Genomic DNA, 16,747 nt, shown 5'->3' with positions numbered 1-16,747 from the left:
TTTACCTTTATATTTGAAAATTATTTTCACTGGGTAGGGAAATAGAGTTGATAGTTTTTTCTCTCATTATTTTAAAGATAAAGCTCCACGGTCTTCTAGTTTACATTGTTTCTGATTAGAAATCTTCTCTCACCTTTATTTTAATATTAATATTTCAATAGAAATATTGCAAATGATTACCACAGTAAGGTTAGTAAACACATCCAGCACCTCAAACACTTATAATTTTGTGTGTATGTGGTGAACTTTTAAGATCCACTTTCTTAGCAACTTTCAAATATACAATACATGATTGTTAAGTACAGTCAGCATGCTGGACATTACACACCCAGAACTTCTTCATTTTATAACTGGAAGTGTGTACCCTTTGACAAACTTCATTCATTTTCCACTCCCTACTCACTGTCTCTGGCAACCACCAATCTGTTCTCTGTTTCTATGGGTTTGGTGTTTTCAGATTCCACATATAAGTAAGATCATACAGTATTTGTCTTTCACTGTGTGACTTATTTCACTTGGCATAATGCCCTCAAGGTTTATCCATGTTGTCACAAATGACAAGAATTCTTTCTTTTTTATGGCTAAAAAGATTTCCATTGTATACATATAACACATTTTCTTTATCCATAAAGTTATAAAGGATGAAGGAGTGTTTGGCCCCATCATATCCCCATTTAATTCACCTATTTGATCCCTGCAAAACCCAGATGGGTTGTGGTGGATAATGGTGGTCTATACAAATCTTAAGCAAATGGTAGTACAATTCACCAGATGCCAGTTGTGATATCTTTACTGAAACACTATCTTTGGAACTTTTACACTATCATTGATATGGTGGATGTATTCTTCACAATTCCCATCAGCAAAGTTGATTAAAGCAGTTTGTGTCAAGTGAAATTGTTACCACACAAAGTGTAGGATCTCCTCGCTGTGAGACAAAAGCCAATTGTCAGGAGGCAAGATGATGGAAAAGAAAGGGCAGTTTATTACAGCTGGCTAGCAAAGGGGAAGATGGCTGACTAATGTCTCAAAGAGTCACGTTAAGGGGCACAAAATCTTACAGCAATTATACAGGCTGGCAGGGTATAGGGGCACGGTAACTCTGTTACAGACTGGCAGTGCCACACCAGATCTTTCTGTGTTCGTTGATGATGGCTATTAGCATAGACTCTCTGTTCAGGGGTCATCACATTCCTGAGGAACTCAAAAGAGCAAAGTTATCATCTTACCGCAGTGGGGAGGTACATGCGCAAGCAGGAGTCTTAAAATCTGCAGAAAATTAGATCTCCGAGAGGGTGTATATCCAGCTGGGTTAGTTTGTCAGAGGTCATTCAAGGTTACAACAGGGTTTCTTTTCTACAACATGGCTTCCTTTATGTCAACTTTGTCTTGAGCTGGTATCAAAATGACATTCAACCTCTTGTTCAGGACTTTGTTAACTCTCTTGCTCTCTGACACAATGTAGTGTACCGGGACTTTGATCATTTGGATATTCTACAGAACATCCTGTTAGCCCACTGTGTTGATGTTAGCATACTAATTGTATCTGGTGAAGTGTCAAGTACTCTAAATGCCCAAGTAAGACACACACATGTCAGAGGGTAGAAGACAAACCTCATGAAGATTCAGAGGCTAATGTTCTAGGGCGGTCCAGGACATATCCTCTAAGGTAATGGACAAGTTGTTACTTCCAATACCCCCTACCAGTGTTTGCTGGGCCTCTTCTTCTGGAAGCAGCTTATAATGTATTTGGGAAGTTCTGCTCCAATTCATTTATTAGTTGATTTGGAAAGCTTCCTATGTGAGTGGAACCCAGAACAAATGAGCACTCTAAGACAACATAACTGCAGTGACAGCTGCCTTTCTGCCTGTGTCATATCTCCAACATAGCTGATGTTTCCAGAAGTATCTGTCAAACTCTAACAGGAGTATTGGCATATTCCTTAGGATTTTAGAGTAAAGCTGTGCCTTCTGCAGCAGAGAACTAATTGCTTTGAAAAGCAGCTCCTGGGGAGGAAAAAAGAAAGCTGGTAGAAGTGTATTTACTCTCTGGATTCTCTTAACTTCCCCTCTGCACTACACAGCCATACCCATATTCTAGTCAGCTGATTCTGACATGCTTCTCCTAAATATTAAAAAATACCATAGATTGCTTTTATTTTAAGATTTCATCTTCTGCTCCATTTTCTTCGTGGTAACGATGACATCCTCAGTTTTTTTCAGCTTCCACAAGGGAAACAGAAAGTGAGTGGAGAGGAGTGGGGCAAGGGTGAGCAAGAAAACTGAGAGCTTGTTCTTGAACTCACTGCCCTGCAGTCCTGTGGAGCAGAAATGCTCATTCATCAACTTTCTTTTACGTGCAACTTACTCTTGAGCTTAAAGTTCCCAATTTCTAATTCAAAACAGCAATTGAAGAATGGAGAGATAAGGGAGAAGGTTGCATGATAGTCTAGCCTTCAGAGGTCAGTCCCTGGCTTTAGTTCAGGAGAAAGAAGTTCAACTTCTCCACATGGCCCAGAGGCCACTGTGAGTTGATAGCCTCATGCCACATCACATAACCCAGGGCAGCAGCAAGTGGAGTGGAATGAACACTGCATGGAGAGATAGGAGATCTTCTCCTGGCTCTTTAAACAAGAGAGAGAGATGGTTTTCATCTGTGACCTCAAGTTATCTGACAATAATATGTGTTATGATAGACCACTCATTCTCAATCTGGTGGCCTAAGAAGTACTGATAATTCCCCCTTGTTCCGCCCTCTGATTTAATTGATCTGAAAGGATTCCCAGGCATCAGTATTTTTAAACAATCCACTCTCCCACCAGGTGAACATAATGTTATAGGAAACACTTATAACAGTTTAGGAAACACTAGACAAGTCTAGAAGGGCTAAATCCCAATGTTCTCTCCAATGCAAAGGCCTATATGACTCAACTCAGGTTGTTAAGGTGCACTGACTTCTAAACACATCGTTTAGACACATATGCTGGAATAATGATGTGTGGGGTAAGTTTACACTCACAGTTCTCAAGCAAAATTTTAAAAAGTGCTTCCATGCCCATTTTCAAACTGATTTTCAAAAAGGGAGTTCAGTTCTCTGCAAGGGCCTACTTGACCAAGTACTATTCCCCTCAACAGATGGTGGTTTGTGGATAGTCTTCATCTAGGAGTTTACAGAAAATTATCATCAGAAGAGACTGTTTCTCGTTTATCTTTCTATTAGTTATACTTAATGAGCCTTGAAGTGAGCCCTCTGTACGTCTCTATGTAGAAATAAAGTGAATCCTTACATAATTGACCTTTAACAGTTAAAGATTACATCTCAGTCAAAACTAAGTTTTGTTTGTAGCCATGTTTCTCACAGAAACATCAGAGTCACCAGTGGTACTTGTTATACATATAGATTCTGGACGGTAAGAATCTGGGTTTTTATCAATCACCCAGTTGAGTGTGAAACATAAAATTTCGAGAACTATTTCTGATCAGGCTTGAACTGCACTACGTTGTTTATTTGAAATTAAAAGTCCCATAGTTCATTCAGAGTTGAGACACCACAGGGATGGTTTTTAATTTTAAAAATGCATTAAAATTCACACTTCCCCCAGCTTTCTTTAATTCCAGCTCTGAAGTGGAGACTCCACAAATCCAGTGATTATAATTTGGCTATTTGGGGCTCATATTTTACTTCTATATACATTATTTTCCAAAGTCTGCAGAATCTAACAAAAAGAGGTTAAATACAGCAGTGTTTTCAGCATATTACTGTTTTGTTCTAGGAAAACATTTATTTGTGTACCTTGTATCTTTGTAATTTAAAGTTTAAAACGCGCATTTAAATACATGAGCTAATTTACATTACACAATTTGCTCATTGTGTTTATTGTAGATTAATCTTCATCCAATTCAACAGACATTTACTGAAAGCCTCTTTTGTGCTGCACATTCAGCTAAAATAAACACTGGTAATATCTCATTTACTTCTCAGAACAACCTACCAAAGAGGATCTATTAATTTACCCATAGTACTACATACTTATCATGAGAAAATTGTGATTTAGCAAGATTATTCCCTTGCTCAGGTCACGTAAGTAGTCAGTTATAGAGCTGGAAAATTTTGAACCATAAATATTTAACATAAATTATAAAATTTAAATTTGACTGTGGAATATAGTGCTCTGTTTACATATTCTTATAAAAATATAGTGATATTATAGAAAACCATTTTAATAAAGCCAATCAAATGTCATTTGGGGGCAAAATAATCACTGTTGAGAACTACTGAGGTGGAATAATTAAAACCATCTCTATTTAATCACATCCCAGTCTCAAAATAGGTGTTCCAGGGTCTAAGTAGCCACAAGGGCTGAAGGAAAGCGTGGAAGGAGGGGTCACTTAATGTCTAAGGAAGGTGTCTTCTTTGCCTCAAAATATGTTTAAATTGCCTGACTCTCTGTGGAGAAGGTAAAAGTAATGTGATCCAATCCACCGGCTCAGGCTGTAAATCCCCCTGGTCTCTGCTTTTTGTTGCTTTATTAATGGGTAATAGTGTTTACCCAATTTTATTAAATTTTTTATTTCAAGGTGAGATATTTTGACTATTTTATTTATTTTATTTTTCCCCCCAAAGGCCCAGTAGATAGTTGTATGTCATAGCTGCACATCCTTCTAGTTGCTGTATGTGGGACTCGGCCTCAGGATGGACGGAGAAGTGGTGCCTCGATGCGCACCCGGGATCCGAACCCGGGCCACCAGCATTGCAGCGCGCGCACTTAACCACCAAGCCACAGGGCCGGCCCTTAACTATTTTAAGGTTCAAAATATTTCCAAATCTAGAAGTTTCCTGTAATTCTCATTTTTATTTTTTTATTCAGGATAATATTAAGTAACTGAACTCAGAATGAAATCCAAAACTTTCACTAGAAATACAAATCTAAGTAAAACCTCTAAAATTACTACCTCTTGTACAACATATTTATTTCATAAAGATGGGAGTTTCTTTGGATTGATAATTCATGAAAGCCAAAGATCACATGATAAGATGATGATGATGACAACGATATGGATGACAATGATGTCAGCACAAAGAGATTAGTAACAAACTCACATTCATGAAGTGATTTATGAGTGTGGTGGGATGGAATTTCCTTGGTTTGACTTATCAGGTTAAAAGCCAGGATGCTGTGAACCAAACTCCTGTAGTCCTGAGTAATATCAAAGCAAGCACTTTTAAACATGACTGCATTTAGCCATTCAATAAATATGTATTGACCACTGAACATTTCCTAGACAGTACAGAAGGCATCGAGGATTTCATGCTGATGCATTTTTCATTCAAAAATAAGACATTAACCAAATTGTCATACAAAAAATGTGATAGTTGAATATCTGATAAGCATTGAAAAAGAATAGTATGGGGTGCCAAGAGTAAGTGTGGAAAGGAGACCCAATGTAGATTAATCAGTCAGTCACCCTCCCCTGAGGAAACAAGAGTAAGATGAATTTACAATAAGAGCTCAATTAGGAAAGAAATGAGAGAAGTGATTTCCAGGCAGATGAATATGTTCCAGGCAGATTTATGTGTAAACTGCTACAGCACCTTGGAAATGCCGCTTAACCTTTTCTAGAAAGACTGAAGACGCACATCCCCTATGACTCAGGAATTCGGCTTCTTGGTTCATTGCACAAGGGGATCTTATGTACACGTGCCCAAGTTTATATGTTCAAAAAATTCTTGATAACATTTTTCATAATAGATAAAAACTGAAAACCCAGACATGTATCAAGAGTAGAATAAATAGTATTGTATCTTCATAAAGTAGAACAGATAAGCTTGAAACTGCAATCAAAATGGATGAATCTTATCAACATCTTATTGAACAAAAGAAGCAAAACACAAGAAAATACATACAATATAATTTCATTTATATTAAGTTTGAAAATAGGCCAAACAAAATTATATTATTTAAGGAGGCACATATAATTGATAAAATCCTGGGAAAGAATTGTCAAAAGTGTAATAATGATTGGTTCTAAAAGTTTTCTCAGGACTGTAATAAGCACCTTCAGGTTACTGACAAGTTTTGTTCTGTACCTGGACAGTGATTTAGGTGTTCATTTTATAATTATCGATTATATTGCATATTGTACATTATATAGTTTATGCACTTTTCTGTGTCATCTCAAGTTTTGGAAAAAAAAAAAAAGCAGGGAGAAGGGGTTGTAAGTTAGCAAAATATTGCTTTGAAAGAGGACAAAAAAATTCTCCTCAGAAACCATGAAGGTCAGAAAGAAGTTGTACAATATTTTTCAAGTGCTGAAAGAAAAGAACTTCAACCCAGAATTCTCTGTCAAGAGAAGTATCCTAATGGAGGAAAGGGAAATCAAAACATTCTAATAGAAGGGAAGAGTAAGAGAATTTGTTGCTAGCAGACCTATAAAAAGAAGGGCTAAAGGAATTTGTCAAAAGAGAAAGGAAATGGTAAATGAAGGAAACTTGGAACTTCAGGAAGGCGGAAAGAATAACAAAAAGAGTAAATTTAAAAGAATAACAGAAATAGAAAAAAGAGTTCAAGTAATCCACAGTAAGATAGGAAAAAAGAAAACAGAGAAACAAAAAACAGATAAACAGAAAACAACAAATAAAATGACAGACTTAAGCCCTAATATATCAATAATTGCATTAAATCTAAATTCTCTAAACACATCAATTAAAGACAGAGATGAGCTGAGTGAATAAAAAAAATATGACCCAAAATATGCTGTCTACCAGACATTGACATCAAATGTATGCTGATGAGAATGATATAAGGAGGGTAAAAATGATCATACAGGAATAATAAAGGCAATAATTTCAGGAGCTGAGCTCCTGAGAAGGTGACAGAGGATTAAAGGGGTAGATTTTTATTTGATTGAAACATAAATAATCCTTCCTTGTAGCAAAAGAGCTCGAGGGAGGGAGAAGGAGAGAGAGGGAGAGAGAGAAGGAATATGGAAACAGAAATTTTCTTTGTCGGAATGAGTTGGTTCGCCCTTTCATGTGTTAACTGCTGGTTCAGCACAATTGTTCTGTTATGCTAGCTGGTTCATCAGGCTGGATTTTCCTGTGTCATCCCTACACTGACTACCATCACCCTGGGCTGAGCATCTTGTAGAGATTCTTTTCCTAATTCACTCACAAGTGCTGAGTTTTGTTTTCATCAGACACGTGGGAGCAAATATGAAGGGTCCAGACTCCACCAAACACAAAAGTCTCCCAAGAGACCATTAGACTATAAGTCATCACCGGAGATAGGGTCATCCTGCATGTTGACCTAGTGGGGATGGGATACCCTGTGTTTTCTCAATAAGAAGACTAGCATTGGCAGATGGCACAGCTCTTTCTTCACATGCACCTAATTGCTAGTGATGACCCACTGTGTATTACAGTCTCCAAATATTTACTTCTGTAATAACATTCTAGCGCTGTTTACCATTTATTGAATCCCTAACCGCGTCCAGCCCTGGTTCAGATGCTTTAATTACATGATCTTATAGCCCTTTACAAGAACCCCAAAGGTTAAAGATTTTATTCCTCCTTTGTAGATAAAACAAATGTAGCAGATTAATGCTGACAGGTTTGCCAAAGATTATACAGTGAAGTGCGGAATACAAAAGTTAACACTGGTTTCTTTGTCTCTCGCTAGACTTCCTAATGCAAAACCTTACTTGAAATCAACTTTCTTATCAAAAATTTTTTTAGCCTGTAAGCTCTTGATAAATGAAGTATGGGTGTTCTACAGTGATTATCACATAGCAGCATTACAGTACCTCAGCATGAACTGAGCAGGGGCTGTTATTTCTGCAGTGTCTGCCATTCATCCCACAACTACTAAATTGTTTCCAGACAAATCTGTACTTTTAAGCGCCCCATTAGAGAAGTCAGTTCTCACATTTTGTGACATCCGGCCCTACTTATTATCTTTATAATATATGATCAGATATTGTGCCCAATCTGGTGAACAGAATAGATCTAGCAAACTATGGCTTAAAGAAGATGAAAGTTTTGTTCTTAATTTTTTTTTTACCTCTTACATGTAAGTCCAGTAGTAAACAAATCCTATCTCCATCTGAATTGCAGAAATTGTGGAAATAAACCAAAATTTCCTTCAGAGTTAGCCTTGAAGAGAAAGGCAGACCCATATGGCTGAATCCACATCAGATATCAAATGCCATTTCTGTTGACATACATAGAGCTCCTCCTCACGAGTCTACACAGTTTGAGTGAGTAAAAAAGAGCATTATTGCTAGAAATGATAGTCATGAAATCTTAGATCCTATTATAACTTTTTAGTAAATCGCCACTTTTTATTCCTTCCCCGAAATAAAGGAATTGTTCCTTGTGCGTTTAAAATGTCAGTTCAGAATTTCCTTTCTCTTTTTCTCTCTCGATCTTTCACTCTTTTGAGATTTTCTAAAGGAAATTTAAAGATTCCTATTCATTTTGTTTGTCTTTTATACTAATGAAAATAACATCTATACTGTTTTAAAATAGGACTCCAAAATACAATGTTTAAAAATAAAAAAGAGTATTTCGTGTTATAGTCCAAATTTTCTAGGCTTCTGAGGCATGTATCTGGAATCCAGAACATGCGATGGGAAAAGAGAGAGTGTCAGAATACTTATTCAATGTTTTATGGCCCAGACTGGAATATGGCATAATCCACACGAGGTCATATTTTATTTGTGAAAGTTTAAACACCTGGACATAGCTGGATACAAAGAGAAATTATAGTCTCTAGGTGCGTGGCCCTGTGCTAAAAAAAAAAAGGGCAGAACAGATTTTTTTAAACAGGGAAGGCAACCAGAGTCTGCTACACCTTTTAAAATAGAATCATAGGACATTAGAATATTCAGTAGAATGTGTTGACTATAGAGAAATAATGCAGTATGGTTCACAATAGCATAGGTTTGGAACCAAGATGCATGTTTTCAAATCGCATTTCCACGTTCTGTGCTTTTGTGACCTTGAGTAGTTTACCTAACTTCTTTCCATCTTGGTTTTCTCATCTATAAAATGGTAATGATACTAGGACCAATCCTGTAGTCTTGACTTGAGAATTAGTGAGTTAACATCTTTAAAGTACTAGGCACAGAGTCATTAATAATTTTTTTTTGCTGTTAGCAAGAGTAAAAATGAGTGCAAATTGGAATGGCTGATCAGCTCACCGAGGTTTTTTTGGCCACGTGTGTTCTCACTCTGCCCTTCATTCAGTTCAGAAACTAACCTCCTCTCTCAGTAAGCCTATGTTCAGAATAGGAGTTGCCAATTTCTACCTAGACCTTGCTTCCATTGGCCGTGGTGATGATCCAAGTGGTGGATAATCTCAAGCTAGAACAATCACAGTGTCCCCAGGCTTCACTGCAACAGATATTGATTTTGGAGGAGGGATGAACTCGTTATCAAGACAGAGTAATTAGAACACTCCTCTGATCAGAAAATCCTATTTGATCATGAGGATGTAAACATTTGATTATTAAAATAAAATAATGAAAGAGAAAAATAAATTAGGAGGTATTTTTCTGCTCCCATAATTTGTAATTGCTACAGGAAGCATATTTTTAAATATAATATTCAGTAAGTCTAATTACAAAGAAGTGCATTGGTATATTGGTAAGAGAAGAATTGTAATCAGAAGGTTTTCCTAAACTGAGAGAGGATAATAAGTAACAAGCTTGATTGAATTGGAATAATGTTCTTTCATGCTCCATGAATTTAATGCATTTCCAACTCTGGAAAAGCTGATTGAGCACCTTCCTTGGAAATAAGTTGTTATTTGGCACCTAGTGTTCTCAGCTTTGGGGACTTGGTGGACATTCCCAGATGGAAATCATGCAACATAAGGAGAACGAGCACAAACTTGATGGTATCCAGATCTGCATGGGGTTCCTGGAACCACAGGCTTTAAGCAGTTTCAGGTCAGGAATATTGTTAGTGAAATTCCTCAGTTGAAGCAAATCTGGGGATAAAGGAAGAATTGTTTTTGAGAGTCAAGATTTACAGGCTCAGAATTCATGAACAGGAGAAAGGGACAGTAGCCACTGTGACATTAAACTGAAAACAACAGAATCAACACTTTGAGTATTGCTGGGCCTGGAGAAAAAAGGAATAAGGAATTGCTACTGAGAGTGACTAGAAAGAAAATCTGCCCACAGTTCAGCAGTTACTGTGCCTAGGACTTGGGGAGCAGAACAGAAATGAGAATTAAGAAGGATTCAATATTTTTAGGAATATTTTTAAATACTTGAAGAAAGAAAAAATCTTCCTCTAAGAACTGGACACTGGATGCTAGCATTTTATATTTGTGAACTTAATAAAAGACAAAAGGGTCTCTTGTCCACTCCCTGAGAGGCCCTGATGTTCCCTCTGTTTCATGCTCTTTATCAGGGGTTCAGCCAACTGGGCCTTTTTCCCCCTCCCACCTTGTTATGAGAGGTTCGGGGATTCCATCGGAGACGTAAAAGAAACTTTCTACTCCAAACAAATGGACTGAAGGTATATTCTATTATATAGAGGATAGTAAAGGTGATAGTCCGCAAACAGATCCGAACAGGTCAAATAATAAGAGGGGAAAAAACACCAGCTCAACTGGAAAGGGAAAACATCCACATCAGCTGAGATAGCAGCAGATCCAAATAGGTCATATAATAAGAGGGAAAAACATCAGATCGATCGGAAAGGGAAACACCAGATCGACTGAAGGGAAATGACACAAATCAACCGGAAAGAGAAACACCAGGTTGACCGAAAAGAGAACACATCAGATCAACTACTTCATAGTAAATCAATTACTCACAACACCCACGCCCCACTGCCGGGAGAGTCCTGTCAATCCACACGGCTGGGCAAGGATCACACATCCTGGGCAAGGCGTCCCTTCCACAGGTGGAACTCTCACCGGGTCTCAGTCTCTAGCAGTTTATATAAGCAGTTACAGAGTTTGCAGAGCAAGCGTCTAGTGTTCCCATGTACAAATGGTTATCAGTGGCGTACGTGCACTGAGCCCCTTGGCTAACGTCCCAGCCCGGTAATTGTGTACGTTCTCTTTGGTTATCTTCTTAGCTCGGCACAGATGGCCAGTCCATCCCGTGCTACGACGCTCCAAGAGCCTTGAAATGTTACAACTTGTAACTCTCTCCGTGGGAGAAGGGCCAGTTCCCACCACGTAGAAAGCAGCTTTTATATTTCTTTTTGTGCTGGTGGCTGTAGGTCAATGGAGCGGCCAAACATGGCTGTACTCACGTCAAGACATATTTGGCCGTGGCCATCTCCATTAACCATAAGACACCATATGTACAGACAATGAACTTCGTACACAAGTACATAAGGCACATCTAAGAATCCAAAATCTAATGACTACAATAATTATAAAACTATCTCACAATAAAGGACCCAAACCCCAAGGTAACCAATCAAATAACCCCTTAGAATATGAAATATTATTAACTTGATCTTGCAAATCATGTACAGCATCAAAGATAACATTAGATAAGGTAACACTTAGGCCTAACAAACTAGCTTGTAGAAGTCCAGACCAGCCCCCATCACGGAGGGTAGCAGAAGGCAGGGTAATAGAGAAATTATCTTATATTGAGAAGTTGCTTGATGTTTTTGAGACCAAATTTCTTGGCCATTCATAGTCCAGGTTATAGGTCCCCCTGGTGTAGAGCAGTTGGTCCAGCAGTGCAGGGTCAAATGTTGTCCTACGGAGACATTAGTTGGTGTGGAGGTCTGCAGCAGACATGGAAGTGTAGTATAGGATAACGAGCACAGCAGGAATATCTATTCATGCAAAGAAACAGAATTTTTAGGAACATGATATAATTGTTCATTTCCTGGATACATAACTATGAGTGTTGCAGGGGGCCCTTGGGCCACTACTTCTGCGGCACGGGGAGCCGCATTGGGCGGATGTGTCACCCACACTTTTGCTCCAGGTTTCCATCCATCTGTAGACCCAAATCCTTGCATTCCTCTTTTAGTTAATTCACTTGGAGGTTGTCCTTGTGACACATTTGGAGTCAGGAGGGGAAGCACCAATAATTGTCCCACTCGTTCCCCAGACTCTACAGTTAGTACTGTGTCACTACCATTATATAATATAAATTTTATTTCTCCTTGGTAATCTGGATCAATGACTCCTCCTAGTACATCAATACCATTTGCTGCCAGTCCAGAGCGTCCTTTTAACAAACCAAAGTTATTTTTGGGAAATTGTACCCCTATCCCAGTAGGGACTATAGACTGCTTCTTAGGGGGCAATTGAATAGAATGAACGGTAGATAAATCCAATCCAGCCGCTTCGGCTGTGGCACAAAAAGGCAGTTTAGCAGACTGAGTCAAGGGCCAATAGATTAAGGTCATAAACTCATGGGTGGCAGTTGTCACTTCTGTAATCTTTGTTGGTAATAACCTTGACAGAGGAGCAGTACTTAGATGGTTGTGTCACCCCTTTAATGAGCCATGACTGAGTTTTCTCAATTGTTATTTAAGCAATCCATTCATTCATTCTATGAGGCCTGCAGCTTGGGGGTAATAAGGTATATGATAAATCCATTTTATATAATTTTCCTTGGTATAAGTTTGAATCAACTTACCTGTAAAGTGGGAACCGTTGTCACTCTGAATTTGCCTTGGTATTCCATAATATAACTTAATTGTATCTAATAATTTTATGGCACTCTGTTGGGTGGCCACTTTAGCTGGTATAGCCAATAAATAACCAGAATATGTATCAACAGCAGTGCAGGCATAAGTATAGCCACAAGAATTTGGCAATGGTCCAATAAAATCTATTTGCCATGTATGGGTGGGAAATAATCCCTTTTGGATATGACCTTGGTAGGGGTGTGGAACTCCCCATTTATTTTACTGTTGGCATAACAGACATTGTTGTACTGCAGTGGCAATATCATCATGGGTGACAAGGATTCCCCTTTGTTGTGCCCACCTGTATGAAGTTTGTTCTCCCAAGTGTCCACTCTTTTCCTGGACCTATTGTGCTAAGCCTGGGTTGTGCGTTGCATGACTTTGCACCAGCTGATCAGCATAAGAGTTATGCTTTTGTTCTGTAGAAGTTAAAGAACTGTGAGCATCAACGTGAAATACAGTAACAATTGTATTTTGGCATCATAATCATATGTCTTTTGGTAATTTCTTTTTAAGTTAAAAAAAACTTTAATTTTGGCAGAAGTTTACCAAAAATATCAAAAGATTTTAAAACACTTGATCAAACAGGAAACAATGCCTAGTTATTTATTTAATCAAGTTGACAAGAGAAACAGTTAAAGGCAAACAGAGAGTTAAAACAGTCAAAAAAAAACAAAAAGAAAAACCTTAATAGAGAGACTTAGGTCTTTTTGAACATAGGAAATTACTTTAACAAAACATAGGTGTTTTGCCTTTTACATAGACTTACTCAAAAGAACACCTTTTAATCTCTATATAAAGAGCAGACTAAAAGTTTAAGAAAATTACCCTTATAAGAGAGAAAGTCAAATTTTAATTTTTTATCAGCTTCAGCTTACTCTAGCCAACTTGATCATGTGCAAAACTCCTCAGGGCTTTACTTTCACAAAGCTTCTGTCACTTATCTTTTTACATTTAGAATTTGTCCCACGCCTTTTTTTTCTTTTCTTAGTACTTTAGAACAAATTTATCTTTCTTAATAAAACAAACAAAAATATCTCTATTCTCTATATCTTTTTTACGGACAACATACATTTTGCTTTTTGTATACAGAGTTTCCAGAAATGTGTACTTTCTCACAGAAAAATTCCTCAACATGCACATAACATGTTTATCAATAAACGTAAACATCGTTCAGTTTTTTTTTTTTGAGATAAGAAACCATAGGCAGACAAATCCATGCTTAGTAACCAATTTTTAATGTTTTATCTTATGTGGAAGTGACCCAGAGACTCAATAAATTTTTATCAACTTAATTTAGCAAAACTCTAAAGCTTCAAGTTACCAAAAAGATTTTGGAAGCTGTTTTTGAAATAACTTTGTCTTTTAGAAGTCTCTGTGTGTTAAAGATGGCATTTCATCGTGAGAGGTTTTGAATCCTCTCTTTTAAGGGTGACCCTTAAGGTGAACTCATCTGAAACAGATTCTCCAGAATAGCCATCCCAATTTCAAATTACTTCAAAAGTTTACTTATTTTCACTTGCTTAATTTCAGATCAGGAATTCCGGGGGAGTTGAAGCAGGGAAGCTCAGCAAGAGAGGGGAGGGGAGCAGCAGATTCAGTTTAGGCTGCTGGCATGTTTAATTACTTAATTATTTTCTCTTAAAGAGGCAGTACAGTATTCTTGATTTTATTTAAAAACCTCAAAGGATTAAAATAGGCTTCCCACTAGTGGTTTAACTTTTTAGCTGGCTTTTTCCAATTGCATAAGCAAATACATCAGTTTTGGTAAATTGAAATTGCCCCATTTTGGCCACTTTTTCTCTCTGGAGTCTATGGAATATTGTGGCCATGTGGCGTTACAAGAAAAAATTATCTTCGTCTTGGACATGGGCTCCTAGCTGAATATAGCCCATTTAGCCAAGAGGTGGCCCAGAGGGCTCTCCTTGGGGACAGATGGAACTTCCCCTCTTCAAAATTACAAACATACAGAACAGACAGTCAAATCGGATCCCAAACAGAACAGACAGATGCATTTAACAGATTCCGGGTGAAAGTCCTACAATTATTCCCACTCCAGTAGGGAGAGCCCTGCCTCTTAAAGAGACAGGACTCCAGGTGGAGGGGAAGGGAGATCTCGGTGTAAGCAAAAACAAACAAACAAATAGACAAACAAACAAATAATTCTAGAGCCTGTTTCCCTGTCATAAGTAAATGTGCCCAGGGTCAGCGGTGCCAGGTCAGATGGAAAGCACTGGGAGCAGTCCCTAGGGCAAATCACCTAGGCAGCTGCTGGACTGTTTCCCAGGACACTCCACCCAGCCCAGGGCCACCGAGCCACGGACAAAGATCCTCCCGGCTGGCTCGCCAAATTATTATTGGATACATATTCAGGCTCTCTATTTGTCACTGAAGAGGGGCCAAATAAAACTAGAATGCCAGGCTCATGGCAAGGAAAGAGTTTCTATTTTGGGTGACATCAGCCGGGCCTGTAAATCTGAAACTTCTTTTTCCAAAAGTACATTCTCCCTTGTATTTTATCCCTATCCTTTACAGCCCCACGATAAGCAGTCAATAAACACCAACCTCGCTGGGCCAGAAAAGAAACATCATCTCTTTTTTTCCTACCATCTGCAAAGCTTTGGTCACATCCAATGGTTCATATCTCGCAAACGAACATCCCAAGATTCACATAATCCTGACCTATGAGCCCACTCCCCAGCCAGAGTGCAAGAGGGAGGGTCCTCCCATCCTGCGATCTCTTCCACCTTGGCTTCAGTTACCTTTTGTTTGAACAGGAAAGCCATCTCCTTAATCGAATCCTGCTCACAGCGCCAATTATGTGATGAGAGGTTCGGGGATTCGATCGGAGTCATAAAAGAAACATTCTACTCCAAACAAATGGACTGAAGGTATATTCTGTTATATAGAGGATAGTAAAGGCGATAGTCCGCAAACAGATCCGAATAGGTCAAATAATAAGAGGGAAAAAACACCAGCTCGACTGGAAAGGGAAAACATCCACATCGGCTGAGATAGCAGCAGATCCGAATAGGTCATATAATAAGAGGGAAAAACATCAGATCGATCGGAAAGGGAAACACCAGATGACTGAAGGGAAATGACACAAATCAACCGGAAAGAGAAACACCAGGTTGACCGAAAAGAGAACACATCAGATCAATTACTTCACAGTAAATCAATTACTCACAACACCCACGCCCCACTGCCGGGAGAGTCCTGTCAATCGACACGGCTGGGCAAGGATCACACATCCTGGGCAAGGCGTCCCGTCCACAGGCGGAACTCTCACCGGGTCTCAGTCTCTAGCAGTTTATATAAGCAGTTACAGAGTTTGCAGAGCAAGCATCTAGTGTTCCCATGTACAAATGGTTATCAGTGGCGTAAGTGCACTGAGTCCCTTGGCTAACGTCCCAGCCCAGTAATTGTGTACGTGCATGGTTCTCTTTGGTTATCGTCTTAGCTCGGCACAGATGGCCAGTCCATCCCGTGCTACGACGCTCCAAGAGCCTTGAAATGTTACAACTTGTAACTCTCTCCGTGGGAGAAGGGCCAGTTCCCACCACGTAGAAAGCAGCTTTTATATTTCTTTTTGTGCTGGTGGCTGTAGGTCAATGAAGCGGCCAAACATGGCTGTACTCATGTCAAGACACACCTCTAACTGAGTTTACTTGTTTTAGGCCACATCATTGATGGTGACCACAGATATCTATAGTACAGCCCAAATGTTGGTCATTCCTCATCTTGCTCTGACCCCATCACCAGGGAACAGATTTGGGGCATTGCAAGTGTGACCACCTGAAAAGAGTATCTTCACCCTTGGTGCCAAGAGCCAATCTGTGAAAATAAAACAACAGTTAGCTAGTTTGGCCTCCCTCCAGTGCCTGCGACATCTGGTTAGTGGTGGTGAATATATATGTGAGCAGATGTTGTTAATCTCCACTGCTGGAAATGCTCTCTTAATACATGTGTTCAAAACTTTTCCAGGATAGTTCATTTTAGGCTAAAGAATTTCCGATTTGTGACTTTGATATCAGGTCAATCAGACACTGCTGGCAAAAGCTA

Source organism: Diceros bicornis, chromosome 4 (assembly GCF_020826845.1).
Source record: "Diceros bicornis minor isolate mBicDic1 chromosome 4, mDicBic1.mat.cur, whole genome shotgun sequence".
Lineage (NCBI taxonomy): Eukaryota > Metazoa > Chordata > Mammalia > Perissodactyla > Rhinocerotidae > Diceros > Diceros bicornis.
The sequence above is the reverse complement of the archived record's forward strand: the minus strand, read 5'-3'. Positions refer to the sequence as shown.